This window comes from Hoplias malabaricus, chromosome 5, assembly GCF_029633855.1.
Source record: "Hoplias malabaricus isolate fHopMal1 chromosome 5, fHopMal1.hap1, whole genome shotgun sequence".
NCBI lineage: Eukaryota > Metazoa > Chordata > Actinopteri > Characiformes > Erythrinidae > Hoplias > Hoplias malabaricus.
This window is the reverse complement of record NC_089804.1, coordinates 48,290,644-48,308,268: the sequence shown is the minus strand read 5'-3', so window position 1 is coordinate 48,308,268 and position 17,625 is coordinate 48,290,644. Positions and strand designations below refer to the sequence as shown.

Here is a 17,625-nt window from a genome sequence, read left to right as displayed (position 1 = left end):
AGTGCAGGGTTTAATGAGCAATGCAGCTAGTGATGAACACTCATCAATAGCCTAAGCTGGCCTAAGAATTTTGGCCTAAGATCTAATGATGTCTGGGCACTAAACCTCATTTTCATTTGACATAAATAAATAGCATGAGAGCCAATCTGCTCCTTCCTGTTTGGCATAATTATTGCCACAGTGAGCTTAGTAGAACCTATATATTTAATGTAAATGAAACTGGTCAGTTAATTTGATTTCTAACACAAAGTGTAATTAAACTTATTTGATGTCTATGGTTCAAAAATCTCTGTAAAGATACAGTGGGCTTCTTATTCGCTTTAAGGAAACAAGCAGTAGAAAAATCAGAAGAACAGGAAACTACAGTTGACTACCTGTCCCCTAATATATTAATATTTTCCCAGACTGGCTAATGTTACTAGCGACGCAGGAAACCCATACGGACACTGGGAGAACACGTCAAACCCCTCACAGACCGTCATGGGACACAAACTCACAACCCCAGGACCCTGGAGCTGTGTGACAGCAAAACTACTTGTTGCGCCACCGTGCCGCCCAACAAGCAGCATATTTATAACTATTAATTTTGTCTAATAAGAGTTTCCACTAATGTAAGAGGAAAACTATTTAAGACATCTGGTTTCTGGGAAGGATGCTGAATACACAGTTTCTCAGGAAAACATAATGAAACCAAGTTACCCAGAGAGGATTTAAGCCTAGGGCTGCTCAGAGATTAGGCCTAAGACTAAACCTAAGGCTAGTTGAAAGGAAAATGTAGGGCAAGAGTAGATTACATCCTGTTACAATGTAACAGAATTGTAAAGTAACCGATAATGATTACTACTGGTCCAATTATTCTTAAGATAAGTCTCTTAAAAGCAACGTTCATGATTTTAATAATGGAATAAAAATAATAATCATATTTATTATTTTCTGGTGAGGGTTCCTCACCATTTTGTAACTTGAAACTGGTCTAATATGCTTCAGAAGCCCTAGGGTCAGTGTCACACCTTGTCACTTTCTGGTTTGTTTTCCTCTTCCATGTGGCTGTCTGTTTGTTGTCATTCCTAGCTCCGCCCTCGTTTCACTCTTACCTCCGCCTCTTTTGTCATCGTTTCCCTTGTTATCCGTGTCAGGTGTGTCTAGTTAGTTCATGTATTTAAGCCCTCTTCCCTCACTTCCTGGTATCGGTCATTTTGAGTTTGTTCATCTCTTTGTTTGTTTCATGGTTTCATTGTGTTTGTTTCATGCTCATGGTTCTTCGTAGTGTTTCTCGTTTCTGATTCCTCGTTCCCCGTTCGTTCTCTTACACCTTTTCGTGACCCCCTACTTCGTTTGTGTTTTGAAATGTTTGATCATCTAGCTTGCCCTGTTTCCTGTTCGTTAATGTTATCTCGTGTTTCTCGTTAAGTTCGTTTGTCGTGTTTTCGCTTAAATAAATCATCTGTGTTGTAGCGAGTGTATCCGCTTCCCGTGATCTTCTCCTCACACCACCCTGACAGTCAGTCTTACTGTGGTATACTAGGCTTTCTCTCTCTGCTCACGGAAGAAAAACTGAATTTTGGAACTTTTTAGATCAAGAATATACCTCCAAACGTTGAAAAGAATGAGCCAAGATGAGTATATTGCTCTATTCCTACTCCAAGGTAATACCGACATATTGTTGCTGTAGCTAGAACTGACTCTAAATTCAGGAGGGAGCTAACTGCTTGAAATTAAACACAGACAAAAAGTGCTACAAAACTAAACAACTCATGTTACAAATAGACTATGTTACAAATAAAGTGTCCTATAGACACTTTAATCTTCAGCCAATTACAAACAACAGTTATTTCCTTATTTCCCCTCAAACACACATGAAGTCAGTCTTGTGAAGATGACCTTATGTAGTGACCAGTTTGAATATGAACCTTTTATTATACTGAAGCAAATCAAATATGAGGATGATCCATGAAAGAACCCTTTTTCATGGGGAGCTCAAGTCATTACAGACTTGTTATGCCTTGGTCTGGTTTTGGGTCATCAGGTTCGCAAAGTTCAGACACAGTTATCAGGGCCTTGCTGTGGGGGAGTGGATGGAACCAGCAGAATATGACCGATCTGATGAAAGCACACCTTCATTGTCCCTCAACACTCCCATCATATTCATCCCCGTTATTCACCAGGACACTGAGGTTCAGGCTAATGCACGCAATCAAAAAACATCTTCTCATGGATTAATCCACTATTTCATGCCAGCAGACTCACACTGAGGCCCACTGGAGCCATGTGGAGAGTGGCCTCATGCTTTCTCTATCAGCAATACTGTACCCCCGCATTCATGCTGCCCAATTAACAAGACTCAGCCCGTTTCCAAATAAATATGGAAGAAGCACACAATGAGCCCATCACAAAGCATTATGCCAGAGCACAGAGGCAACAAAAGCACAGAAGGAGCCTGTCCAGTGGCCAGGGACATCGTCATGGACAACAGAACACTACCCCTCTGTCCAGGTACTGGGTCAACAAGCCTAGCCATTGCCCAGTGACGTAACCCTCATTTTGGATGGACAGGAATGTTGCAGACTCATATTTTAACATTTAATATTTCCATACAGAAGGTAGTATGTGCACATAATTGATGTCAAAATCTGTTAAACGATGCAGTGTGGTGATTTTCCACAAACTGAAATTAGTTTAGAGGCTTTCATAGAGCCTGCACCAGCAGCTGCTCTCAATTTCATTTCAGAGCTCTTTCAGGGTTCAGAGATTTGGAAATAATTTTTCTAGTACCACAAATACAACTACACTTGTATACGATTATTACTTAATTAATAGACTATATTCAGTCTTAACACAGTGGTGTGTAATGGACTGGCTGAATTATTAATTGTATTTGGTACATATTTTATAATTTACATTTATTCATTGTCTGCAACCGCCCATTCATTTCAGAGTCACGATGGGTCCAGAGCCCACCCGAAATCGATGGGCCACACCCATTGATCAACACACCATGGAGGGGGCTATTTTATAAGCATTTTATTATTATTATTATTATCATCATAATTATTACTATTGCTCTATTGATTTTTTTTTGTCTGCCATGGTAACACTACAAAGCAATAATATTAGTAGTGTATGGGTGTGTTCCACTTAATAGGGTAAAGCTGGGGTCAGAATCTTCACTGGAAATGTGAGAGAGAAGTTACAAAAGGATGAGAAGAGGATAGGATAATGTCAACCTTCAAAAAGCCAAAACTGACCACTAATACAATAAGCACAGAGTTTCAGTCTGAATCTACAGAAATTCACTACATAGGAGAAAGATTAAACAGAGTCAGTCTGGGAAAACTTTAATGGAAGTTAAAGGAACTATATTTTATAGTCATTTGTTGTTCTGTCGTTCTGACGTGGTATAAATGGCAGCTCATGTTTCCAGATGATGTTGAAAATTAAGAAAAAATCAAAAGGAAAGGTTTTATGTTGATGAGTGACAAACTGTTTTGCTTTGGATGCTAGTATGCTAACCTGAAACACCAGAAACCACCAAAATCACTTCTAGTTGTATTTCCTCATTTGTATGATCATCTCATCTCCAGGGTGACAAGCTTTATCAGCACTAAACCAGCATGAACCAACACAAGTATAAACTATCATGGGATTGAGAGCAATGTTGAGGGTCTACTAATGTGTTTAAGCTACAATTAGAAACAAACTAAAAAATGAACCTGTGGACACACGGCCATGAACTCATCCAGCATAGAGCTGACGTACAAGAAGAACGCATGACTTAGGTTCTATCTCATCCTGGAAGTGGTAGTCAAAGGCCTTTTAATGTCTGAAAGTGAGTAAAGAAAACAGAAAAAAATAAGAGTAAACTGTAGGTTGGTGGAAATGCGCAGTAAGGGAGGAGCACCTTCCTCCTCGCTTATTGTAAATGAACAGCATTTCGCTGATGAGTGAAAACCTATTTAGGAGAATAATGCTGTTATGATGAACCCTGCTGAGGATGGAGGATGCAACACAAAGCAGAGCAAACAGGACACGTCTAGCAGGCCTGGTTCCTGGTACTGGGGGTGTCAGAGCTCTGGCAGCATTGTTCTGCTGAACTGGCATGAGGACGCAACTCAGGTAAGAAGACTTCAAACTTCTTAACAAGGATATCTGGGTCACCTCACAAAAGACAACAAAGGATATTACAATAAAAGGGCAAGGAATTAAAATGATTTAACGTCAGGAAATGTTCGGTCGCCCTCTTGTGGATGAAAGACGACTCAGCCATATTAGTTATTACACATTATAATAAATTAAGGATAATTCAATAATGGCAAGTTATCGAATGAGATGTTTTTGGTATATGTTGGTATTTATTAACAAATTCAATTATGTTCTGTGCACCTTTTTTAACTAAACATTAATAAATAAATGCAATACAATTAAAATAAGTAAATAATTGTTATTATGCTATATTTATATTATTATGCTATGCTACACACACACACACACACACACACACACACACACACATATATATATATCCAGGTTAGAGTTCAAAGTTCAATACATTTAAGCCAAGACCTTTACAGGACAGCCAGCCAGAACTGTTTCAGTTTTACATATGCCAACGCAACCTTTACCTCTTGTAATATGGGCTATATAAAAGCATATCTTTGTCGAGAGGTAATTAAAGAGAGATGCAGCATAATAAATGAACTAAGACATTTCCAGATGACTAGCATACACTGCTAGTTATACCTGTTTCACCTGCAGCTGTTAGGCCCGTTAAAGCAAGTGGAAATGTCGTAATTTATCTATAGCCAAAGCCTCTGGGTTTTTATCACAATAGTAAATCATGGGCAAGCAGGAGCAAATTAGGCCCTTTCCCAGAGCCAGACAATTGACCTCTGCCCTGGCCATGTACTTCACTGAGCACATGTGTTGAACATGTTGTAATTGTTTGTTTCCAGAAGTGAAAGTCAGTGACTATAAATTCGGTTTATCTGTACCACAGTAAGTCATGGTTGTGTCATATAGACCAGAGTTTAGAATGCTAATGAAAGGAAACATTGTAGGATCAGGGCGATGGTGACTATTACGTGTCAATTCTCTTTTGTTACTGTGAAAGTAATAAAAGAGAGTAACTTTACAAGAGCAGGTAAAATAATTCTACATTTTAATATACGTCAATGAATGGACACTAGGCAGTTTCATTAAGGCTGTTTCTTGGGCTGTTAAGGCTGTTGTATTGGGGCCCAAAGAGACAATTTTCTTCAGCAATACCACTTTGCAAGGAAGCACAAAAACAAAATAAGATTTTGATTATAAAACTTTTAAAACTGATTTTTTGCGAATGTGTGTGTTGAAAAATTACACAATACAAATGAATCGATTTTTAAAAATGTTTTTTAAAACGTGCTTGCTTTATGTCGACTGTGACTAAACAGTGTTTCCAAATCTCTCTTTCTTTCTCTCTTTTGTTAATCCATTTCCTACAATTACGTTCTGATTGCTTTAATTCATCTGATTGAAGTCTCAAAGGGTTTGATAATAGACGTGACCAGAATAGGGAAACACACACACACACACACACACTAACAGAGACTATAGTAGAAACACACACTGAAGTCTGCAGCTGTAAAGCCCTTGTCTAAAGCATCAGCAGAATATTGTGCTTTGTCCATACATCACTGCCCTTTCTCACACAAACAGCAGCAGGAGCAATGATAACTATCACTACCAGACTGTTCCATTATCCACTCCACTCAGGACTTCCATGTCATGTTAAATATTTTCTGCCAGCAGTCAATGAAAAAACGAGTCTGTCATCCAGAGCAAATGACAGGAGAGGAAATAGAGTCTTCAGTGCATTTTCACAAGTGCCTGGGTTTAACCTCTGTCACTCTGTCTAATATTTAGAGTAAAACCTTTTGATTTTGGGCACACGGTTTTGAATAAATGGTCTAGAACGTATTCCAGCCTCCTCGTGGCATATGTTGCATAACTGCAGAACTAGGCCACTAATGAGAATATGCTGCTTGTAGCATCTGTGCTTGAAATCCTCTGTCACGCATGATTTTCTGCAACATATTCATTACTGGTCACCTGACAGCGAGACGGAGACACTGCTGACAGCAGGGAAACACATTTCCACAAGTATAACAGTGTTTTGTCAAAGGTGGACGCATATGATATTAGCCTAATTACATTCCACGTAGCAGCTGCTCAAACACAGCGATTTCACTACGGCATTTGTTGTAAATGACCCGTTGCTGCAGAGTGCTATGATGTTAACACCCACAGAATTGCCATTCTGTGTCTTTGACAGGAAAAAACACAGCATAAGGTTTTCTTTAGCATGCTAGCAACGGTCACTCCATATCTCAGGCTCACTACATTGAGCTGTCTGGATCATGTGAGAGCAAACTGGCTGGAGCGTAGTCAAAGGAAACCATGACCAAACAGAAGAGCATTCCTGGAATATAAAGCTTCTTGACATGGATGTGTGTGCATAGATAACTGCATATATTTACAGACAGGGAGCATATATCGGTCCACTGGCATAAAAAGGCTGGCACACCACTGACTGTAGACCACTGCTGGTCCACCATTGGACCACTCAGATCACTGTCCTGTACAGGATATAACTCATTTATAATCTCCTCAAACAAATTCACAGAGACTTTTATTCTGGAAAACAAACCAATACAAATATTACCAACAACTATGAGAGATATAATAATGAGTATAAGCCTGATATAAAATTATTATACTAAAAAATGATTAAAATGATTTAAAATGATTAAAAAGGATTAAAATGATTTACTAATCTTATTTATAAAGAATAACAAAAGAACCTAATGAAGGAAAAAAATATAAATTGGACTGTGAATGGAAAAGTGATAAAATGTGGCATTTTGTCTAAAATTCTGTTTAATCACCAGCGGTCCGCCCAGAAAACTCTGTGCAAAACACTAGTGGACCTCCAACTTTGTCCTCAGTGGGTCTACAGTGGTCCGCCGTCTCCTTGCTATCAGGGTACATTTGCATGATATCTGCAAACTGATATTTGATAATGTGTTAACTGCTGTCCATTGTACCTCATGTATTTCTCTGCATGTCTGCATACCTTTCTCTGATTCAGCACCGGTTAAATGTCTATGTAGTTCTAGGAATAAAACGAAGGTTTGTATGATGTAGTGTTTTTTTTTGTTTGTTTGGTTTTTTTTTCTTCTTTTTTTTCTTTTTTTTCTAATACTTCTCATTTACTACATTTAAAGAGTCAGCACTTGGAATGCTTATGGAATAAGAATCCTTTTTGGTGGCTTTATTTGGGGAGAGATAAAGTGCTTATATTGTCTCAACCAAACATCAAAAGGTAAACATGGCAGCAGAAGTGTGCCAGATCTTTTTTGACTCCGAAAAACAAACAGATGTAAATGGGATTAAAGAGTTGCCGTGTCATATAGTAATCAGATTATGTCTTGAATCCAGTCCAGATAACAGTGCCCCTGAGGGCTTCTTCATCACAGAGACTTGTGCGCTGTGTCTGACTCTGTTCCTCTCTATTATCATTGAAACACAGAATAAAGTATGTTTAATTTACATGCCAGACTCATTGTAAAACTGAAGGGAAATTCCACCGCTTTACCCTTGGTACCTCAGTGTAATCTAGGTCTAAACTTAATACATGTCTGGTAGAAGGACAGCTCTAAAAATAACAAACGAGTTGTCCTTCTTTTGGGCTATGGTTTGGAGATCTAAAGCTATACAAATGATCACAGATCATAGATTTTGATGAAATTTTAGCTGGAGTTTATTGGGTAGTTTGGTAAACATAAACCATCTTGGAGTAAAAGCAATAGAAACAAAATGGCTGGGACACAAACAAACTTTCATTACACACTCCTTAGAAATAATTAACATTGAAATTAATACTGAAATTCGGCATCCAGTATGGTATTGTTTTCTATGCACTCACAGAGAGCCTAACCCTCTGGTGAAACGAATAAACAGCATCTCTCTATAGAAAACAAACTCTTACCTGTTGGTCACTGGGCCCTTTGACTAAGCTGGTGGTCTCATTGGGGTGAGAGGAGGAGTTGTTTGTAACCTTGTCTGTGGCACCCATGCTGTGGGAGGGAAAGGAAAGAGACAAGGAAGGATAGATAGAGATAGAGGGGGAGATGTAGAGATGGATGCAGCGAATGGATAGAGCAGAAAGAGCAGCTGTCTGTTTTTCTAGCCCAGAGAATAACTCACAGAGGACACACCCCATCAACACACTCCCTTTCATAGAGTGCACACACATAAACACCAGCATCTGTTGATCCTGATAACACACTATATCAACACTCTAATACACAACATCATCACTTTCCCCCATACACATACACACACACATATTAATTAATTGTCTGTAACCACTTATCTAGTTCAGGGTCGATGTGGGTCTGGAGCCTAGCCAGAATGAAAATATTCACTCACACCTATGGCCACTTTGTTTAGCCAATCCGAATGTGGGAGGAAAAACCAGAGCACCTGGAGGAAACCCATGCTGACATGGGGAAAACACAACAAAACTCCTCACAGACACCTGAAGCAGGGTTCGAACCCACAACCCCAGGATCCTGGAGCTGTGTGACAGTGACACTACCTGTTGCATCACTGTGGTGCCCCACACAAACATATTCATATATATGAATTCTTAATCATACTTATGAGACCGCATATCATTATAACAAGATACTAAGTCATATTTAATATTCTATCAATTTCTTTCCATTTTTACAGGCAACAAGACATCATACCATAAGAATATTTATCTGAGATTATTTAACAACTTGTCAGCCTCAGACACACATAGCTTGGATTGTTGAGCTTATTTGAGGTAAGGAGAAAAGTTTATATATTTAAATTATTAATCTAGACCATCTGGATTAATACACTAAAAAACATACAACTCTTCTTATGTTTAAAAGCCATCTAGATGCATTATTTGATCATTTCTACTTGTTGAAATGTAGATTTTCACCTTTGGTAAATGTGGAGTACTTATATTGAGCAGAAGATGGCAGCAGTGAAGTACACTTTCTGTCCGGACCTGTTACAGAGAAACATCTGTCAGTCATGTTGATGGGCACCTAGCAAGTAATGATGAGGAGGTTTAAGATCTGTCCCAAATGATGCACAAAGCCTTACAGTCCACCACCAAGTTCACACTTTGTTAGTTGCAACAGTGTGCAATTTAGTACAAGTGAACAGGTGGGTGGGTTGCACTGGGGAGAGATTCATGGTTGTTCTTGAATTTCAAATTTTGTAATTTACTCATATACATTTCATAGTTATGTATAAGTTATAGTTGTTTATCTTAGAGTTATAAATCAAATGAATGACAAGTTAAAGAAATGTGGGTAAGAGGCTGCTGCTGAATTGATTGTGATCCTTGCTGGAGTCCATGCTAAGTGAGCATAAAATGACAAAGGACAAATGGGACATGCCAAATCATTGTGGATATTGTGGGTGGTCTTCAAGAATTCAAATGATCTATTTGAGACAGGGCTTTAGACCAGAAGTCCAAGGGCACAACTGGCCTCACACATTGTGCTGCATTAGATCTATCTAAACAGGACAAATGATGCTGTCTTTGCAATGGGACTTGCAGTTTACCTGTGCCTTTTAAGTACTGATGATATCTACAATATGATCAGAAAATTATGTTGTTTTTCATTCATTAATTCATTCATTCATTATCTGTAAGCGCTTATCCAGTTCAGGGACGTGGTGGGTCCAGAGCCTACCTGGAATCATTGGGCGCAAGGCGGGAATACACCCTGGAGGGGGCACCAGTCCGTCACAGGACGACACTCACACACTCACTCCTAGGGACACTTTTGAGTCGCCAATTCACCTACCAATGTGTGTTTTTGGACTGTGGGAGGAAACAAGAGCACCCAGAGGATACCCACACGAACACAACACACCAACTCCTCACAGACAGTCACCCGGAGCGGTATTCGAACCCAAAACCTTCAGGTCCCTGGAGCTGTGTGACTGCGACACTTCCTGCTGCACCACCGTGCCGTCCATTGTTGCTGCTTCCTAGATATAGATTTGTCAGTGTCGTTAAGTGTGTCAGAGTTGATCGTTTAGGTTAGTTGTGAATTTAATAAATACCTCTGGGAAATCCTTATGTAATTCTGCTGGACACAGCTGAAGCACCTTATCATTAATATTTCAGAGCTTGCCATACATAATACATGCTGTGTATCATAACTGTACATAATATTGATCTTGCCCTCTGAATGTGAGCACCAATGTTTTGGAAATGTGTTTGTGTAAAACCGCTTTCAGAAATGGCTTCTGATTATATACTGTGTTCCTTAGCAAGTGAAATCAAATTTCCTATTCAAAATAACTGAAGTATCTAATTATGAGACTGCTGTATTCCTAAGTTGTGTTAAATCATTATATGCAGTAAAATGGGGTATTCCATTGGCAGATAATTTGAAAAACAGATTTTGGAAATATGAAGAATATTACAATCTAAGGTCAACACAGGAATTTTTCAAACTATACCATAATGACTGTTCAAATACACACAAACAGCCCACTTCTGAGTAACATAGTAGAGTATTAACCCACGTTTCATAAGTCCAACCAGGGTCAATTATTTGTTATTTACTAGTAGATATTGACACATTGTTGAAGCACTAGATATTTTTAGAACTGGGGAGGAGCCATCAATATTTTTTAAATCAATAATAAAAATAGAGACACATTTGTTGTAACATTTATTACATGAGCAATATATTTGTCATGTTTTCTCACAAATTATGAATATCAAATGTATTTAAAGGGTGGTAATATTTCAGATCATGTCGAGTGATTTGTATTGTTGACTTGCACAAGACATGTGCCACAGTGAAAGACAAGTACAATAATTGTAAACAATAAATACCAGAGAGGGAAGACAGTACTGTGTGTGTGTGTGTGTGTGTGTGTGTGTGTGTGTGTGTTTTCAGTCCAGTCTCTGATTGCTGAGGAGTCTGATTGACTATTGCACAGTCTGGATGGCTGGGCACCAAAACTTTGGCACATTTTTCAGATAGTAGAGTGTATGTAAGGAGTATGTGTGAGATCATCTACAATGCTGGCTGCTTTGCAGATGCAGCATGTGATGTATATGTCTGTGATATTCTCAGCCATCCACACTATCTGTTGCAGGGATTTGCAAACCAGTGCAATTCCCAAACCAGGCAGTGATGCAGTGGGAATGAACATGTAAGAAAATTAACAGGCCCACAATATTCTGCTTTCCAATCAGGTGCTGAGGAATAATTTCAAAATCTATAAACAGCATTTGAACAGATATGTCTGTATTGTCCAGGTGAGTGAGAGCCCGATGAAAGTTGGAGGCTATGGTGTCGTTGTGTGGTTTGCATGATACGTGAACTGCAGGGGATCTAGTAACGGGGCAGCAAGGTCTGGATTTGCTCCGGATTTGCCTCTCAACCAGCCTATCAAAGCACTCCTTAATGATGGGCATGAGCGCAACCATTGAGGCAGGACACAGGATGATGGCACAAGGATTGTGGTTGCCATGAGGTGATGCTGGGCGATATGAGCACAAATCTATATCACAAATAATTGTACATTTTACCACGATTACAATTAATGAACAATTATTTTTGTTTTTGTACTTTTTACCCTCATAGTTCAGTGACGAGGCTTGTATTGTAAATATGCTCCAGTATTAAAGCTGGATATTTTTTCTAATGTTGCTGGGAGCTTCTTCCTCTCTTGTTTTCTGAGCAGTTTATATTTGGTGTGTGATTGCTTGGTCGCTGAAACAGTTTTTCTAAACTACTGTGTAGTCTTAATTATAAGTCAAAACACAGCATGCCCAAACCATAGACACTGTGTTTTTCTTTGGTACTAGCTGCTTGAATTGCTTGGCCAGCATTTGTGTTTAGGTGGGGAGGTAACAGAATAAAAATAATTGACATAATTGATATAGACAATATTATGTCAATTAGAAGTTCAGAATGTCGATTTCAATTAATTTTCGATTAATTGCCCAGCCCTACTTTGAGGCATGTTGGGATATAAGATTATATGTAAGGTTATGCAAAGTTAAAATTGAAAACAAAGGTGCTCCATATGCACCTTAATTATTGTGATTGTCAAATTGCCATACATTTTTCTCTCTGCTTTGTATGTGTGAGTGTGGCATGTGTGAGGTGGATGAGCACAGTCCTGGTCAAAGAATGTGAGTGATTTGCAGTTTAGAGCAGGGGGGTGGGTTGGGAAGAGGATGGATACTCATATATATTGGGGGCAATTACAGTGACACAGGGGCATTTACGGCTGAGAAGGAACAGAGCTGGGTGGGAGTGATCTCCTTTTCTGCTCATGACAACGGGCTCATAAACAGAGATGAATCCTCAGCCATAAGCCCCTCGCACTAATCCCCTCTGTCCCACCCACTCTGAATGAGCTGTCATTCAGAGAGCTGCTCATAAACGGGCCACTAAGGGTGGAGAGTGTAAATGCCCACCCTTTTCTCACTTCAGCTTTTCTCTTTCATCCCCTCTGCTCCTCCTCTCTATCCCCTCCTTCGCCTCCTCCTTTCACAGGGGGCCCCACTTTATCACAACTTTGAGGAAGACCCTCAGTCTGCTGTCTCCATTGCTCTGACAAATTCCTAAAAAACAAACAAGGTTCCATTAATATTTAAGTGGGGAATATTCTTCTCGATTTTGATGATGTCAGAAAAAAAACAACAATGATCTACATATGACAAAAAAGCAAGGAAAAAAATTAGCCCTGTCAATCATAAACACAAGGTTTATCAAATTTATGTAAAATATAAACTAAATTGGCAATATTATGCAAAAAGATAATATTATGCATAAATGAAGTTGATCTGTTTATGGACAAAGACAAATATCCTTAAAGAGTTTACTCCCAGCCAAAAACCAAGAGCAGTACAAAATTTATTTGTAGTCATTACTTTCCCTTAACCATTACGCTGCTCTAGCAATTAACAACCATTAAATGGAGAGTGCTACCGAGAGCATGTGTTTGCTTAAGCGTACAGCATTTGTCACTTCAGGTGTTTAGCCTGAGGTCCTTATTACTTAGTGTAGCTCAGCCCAGGCTCTGAGGCCTGAGAGAGATTGTAACAGGCAGGAGATTAGTATCAACAGGAGTGCTGACAACAGGAAGTTGTAAATTAGGCTGCAGGAAGTGGGGTGCTGTTAAAAGTACCCATGGAGACTGCTGTTTCTGATCAGGAGGCACAGCTACACCCTGAAAAAAAAGGTGGTAGAAAAGGGTATTTGGAGCAGTGCCATTTTGGTTCATCATTCTTTGGAATGGACAGTTCTTTCAATGAACATTTTCCACTGTCTTCGACTTGGGCATGACCAGGTTTAAAAATTATTTCATAAGTTAAGGAGATTAAATGGAGAAATTGACAATTCCATCTTTACTCAACATCAGAATAATGTAAGATTCTTTAGAAGTTGACAACTAAATAAATAAATTAACAACAACAACAACAATAATAATAATAATAATTATTATTATTATTAATATTATTATTATCTTGAAGTACCTTCCCCCAGCTATAATTGGTTTTGTAAAATTTTTGAAATTATTTACAATGCCAATCAGCTGTCTGATACATATACAGATAGCATAGATGACACAGAAAAGACACAGGTGAAATACAACTCCTTTAAGTACAATGTTAACATTTCTACTGGGTGTAGGATGTCATTCTGTAATTTTTCCCTCTTAGATTTTTCTAACTATAGATTTTTTTCAATTGGTTCTAAAATTTCTTTAAACTTGAAGAGCCTTAAAAACCATAAGGAGATTATTACCATTGGAGAAAACAGCACAGTCATCTCCTTCATTTCCCTGGCTGTTCTCTGACCTGTCTAATTAACTCAGAGCTGCCTGTGCACCTGTGTGTCCCACACCATTACGCCACCCATCATTTAAAGGCCTTCAGCTCAGCTCCAGCTTCGTTTCCGGACGCTTTTATTGCTCCATGCTACAGAGGCAAACAAATCAGCTATGTCTAAATCTGTCTGAGCGGGAAGGGGCTCCCAGACCAATCATGCCCCTCTAACTGCTCACAATTAAGCTGCGATTGCTTGTGCACTAGAGATGTAACTAACCACAAATGTCATGATACAATATATTTTTTGCATTAAAAATTGTATACGTTTGATACAGAAGAAGTATGTTACAATACATTGTGTGGTATAGTGGTGGGTATAATGCAGTGCTCTCCACCCAGGCAGGTTCATTTTCCAACCCAGACAAACACTGCGTACTCTACATATGCTTAGCCCTATAGCATAATTACAATTGTAACTCATTCTTCCACAAACCTTACCCAAACTAATGTTATTCAACAGCCAAATAATCAGAACCTCTAGAAATTATGAGCTCCTCAAAAAAAAAAATTGGCAGATTCCTTCATGCCCACATTACTATGTTACTGTGTTATCAATACATATTAAAATCATTGAACGCTTCAACCTCATAAAGGCAGGAAAGCCATGGTCAGCAAGGAAAGTTGCTGACCTCCTGTAATGAGGCACACAGCCTCTAGTGAGGCAGTAAGTCAAGCTCATGCTGTAACACATTCAGACACTTGTGTGTTAAGATGTCAGACTGAAGTCAGCTTTCAGTTGATTTTTCAGGGACATTTTGTTCTGCATTATTCCTTTAGTAACAAAGGGACATTTCAAGAATGTAATGGGCATAATTACAATCTAAAAGCTTATAGGGAAAAATATATTTGAGGAGATTTATTTAATTGAATTACAGTGACGTGTGAGATTCCATGATTCATTTTCTAAAAATTTGTAAAAACAACCGAATCACTGCAAGGTTGGTGATTTTTTAAGGTGTATTTAAAAAAATGGTCTGGAAAACCGAACTGTGGTGAATCTGAGGTGACATGAATAACTGAAAAATGTGATGACGACAAAGGATTTGAATAGTTTTCTAAACAAATTTGAATGGATTTTAATCTCTGTGTAGTCTGAAGTGTAATGCATGTATCATTCATATGGTGGATATTTTACATCAGTATTTTAAACCAAAACATGTTAAACATTATGCAATAACATCCTCAATAACAAAAGATGCTAGGTTTAACTTTGTTTCCTCCACCATTCCAGCACTGATCCTGAATGACAGCATTAGAGTGTGTTACATAACAAAACATTATTCTTCACCCTCTAACACTTTGTGACTAATAGAACAGGCAGCTTTAGATAAAATATAAATAAAAAATAAAATTCTACTGTTTTTAAGTGTCACTGGTGGTGTTATACAGACTACAATTCTGTCTAAAGGCATTCTACTCTAAAGGACAGGAAGGAGCAAATCAGCAAGGGCAGGAGCAGCAAGGGGAGTGTCTATATGACACAGAGGACTGTGATTGGATGAGATAAAGTCACGTGCTTCCTTTTGGAATGCTAATTCATGCTGATTTTTTCCCCTCCTACCTAGCTCCTCCCCTGTGCCTGGTGTAGTGTGTCCTGTCGGTATACAGCCAAGCTCAGAAATGGTGTAGGAATGGTGTAGGATATCAGGAAAGAGAGGAGAGACTGTAGCTGAGGAGAGAGACCGAGCTCCGGGCCGGAGGTATGGACGCTGTAATTTGTTACTTTGTGCGTTTAATGGCCAGTGTGCATGTTATTCAGCCAAGGACCCTCTCCTTCACTTCATCTCTCCAGGCATGGTATATGTGTGCGAGAGAGTATTGGTGCATACTGGTGTGCATTTTTATGTACAGTATGAATATAGTTATGAACGTGGAAGGGTGAAGAAAAATGTTTATCACTATCTGTATGTACCTTACATGTCCATTAATTTGGATTCCACCACATACTTTTCATGTTCTACATGAAAATGCTGCTCTGAAAAGATTGAACAGGGAATAAATGGGCTGTCTAGCATATCTGGCATATTTCACTGGGTTCAGAAGTGTAGAAGCATTGACCTCTGAAGGCAGTTCCTTATAGTCTAGTCAATACACTTGAGATATGAACAGTGAACAGAAGCCAGAAGCTTTGGCAGTATTGCCAAACTCTTATTACCTCATATTTAAACAGAGAGTACAGTATTAGTACTTTCTAGACCACTTTTGGGAGGTTTGTTTAAAATATATACATATTCCATTTTTTGCTATTGTTTTCAAAGTATATTATTTAACATATATATAGGATTTGAATAAGTTATAGGATATGAATAAATGAATGAATGAACGAGTGCTTGTTTACAGGCACTACATATACAGTGATGGGCTACACTCTCAGTAAATAAGATACGGTACAGTTACATTATTGTCACTAAAGGTACAAACATTTAACTGTACCTTTAAAGGTACAACAAGGGTTTTAAAGTCCAGTGGTGTTCCCTAAAGGTACATTACATACTTCTTTTCTAGAAGGAGAAGTGATTGTTTATGTTCAGTCATTACAGAACTGTGTAAAATTAAAGAACATAATATAAGTCCCGGAGATAGGGCTTATGGAATCAAAACAATATTAATATCTACAATTATTCCTGAAAGTGGTAGTTATGTTCTCTAATGATGTATCCTTGTGGTACCAGCACAGTGACAGTTTCTCACATTCACAATCAGAGTTGCACAGTCAGTTATTGCAGTTAGTACATGCACGAACAAGTTCAATACAAGCACTGCTAGAGAAAATGTATAAAGAGAAGATTTATGACTTAATTCATATAGCTAACATCTGATGATTAGTTACATGAGCACATATGTTACATTATTGTCACCTGAATGTAATAATTTACATTACATTCTTAAAAGAATATGTAATCCTGTTCCTTTAACTTAATTTTTTATTGTACCCAACTCACCCCCTTCACAAAAGCAGTTAGTTTAATTGCGCTTAAAATTTGTTTTCACATAAGAACTCCAGAACATGTTTAGAGAATTTCCCTGAGTTTCACACATGTAGCATACAACCAGAGATACTCCGTGTCGGACGTGTTCTTACTACAGGTAACCTACCGCTGGGTTCAGGCATGGGGAAGCATCTGTGGAGGCTGTGCAGGAGGCACAGCATGAATTCATTGGAAATTCTTCAGAATGTTACCTGCTCTATTCACACATGGGCTCACTCAGACTAGGGGGGTGGCAGGAAAAATGTCTGGTGCGAATGATTTGGACATTTGTGTCCACTCATAGAGCTTCTCCGGGTAATCTCCTGAAAATTCTGGGTTGCAGTGCATATCTGTCTTTTTTATGTTGCTTGCAATTGTTGAGTGTTCTAAACGTAAGGCTGATACCCACAATGTACAACTTACAAATTAAGTACAACTTAAAAACTTACAATTATGCAAATTTACCAATAGAGCATAATCTTATCATCATGTTGCTCACCTTCTGACCCTTCGTGCATGGCTATTTGCTGGTCTCAGACAACTGTGTTTCACCAGTGAAAATCGTATTTATTTTAGTACATTTGGCTGAGGCTTAGTCTGATTCTGGGAAAAACTGGAGCAAAATTATTGTGCAGCCACATCCAGATGAGTGTTGCACTGTGTGACAGGCAGTGATGAGGTGCTTATATGATGTGTTTAACC

At 38.6% G+C, this 17,625-nt stretch overlaps 1 protein-coding gene across 2 annotated transcripts in view; it reads left to right on the top strand.

The window, feature by feature from the left end:
- The first annotated feature begins 15,518 nt into the window (after window positions 1-15,518).
- phc2a (polyhomeotic homolog 2a (Drosophila)) overlaps window positions 15,519-17,625 on the top strand; it is a 43,991-nt gene continuing 41,884 nt past the window's right edge. For both annotated transcript variants that reach the window (XM_066672686.1, XM_066672685.1), the window contains exon 1: window positions 15,519-15,654. The gene's annotated coding sequence lies outside the window, so the exon portion shown is untranslated. The remainder of the gene's footprint in view (window positions 15,655-17,625) is intronic.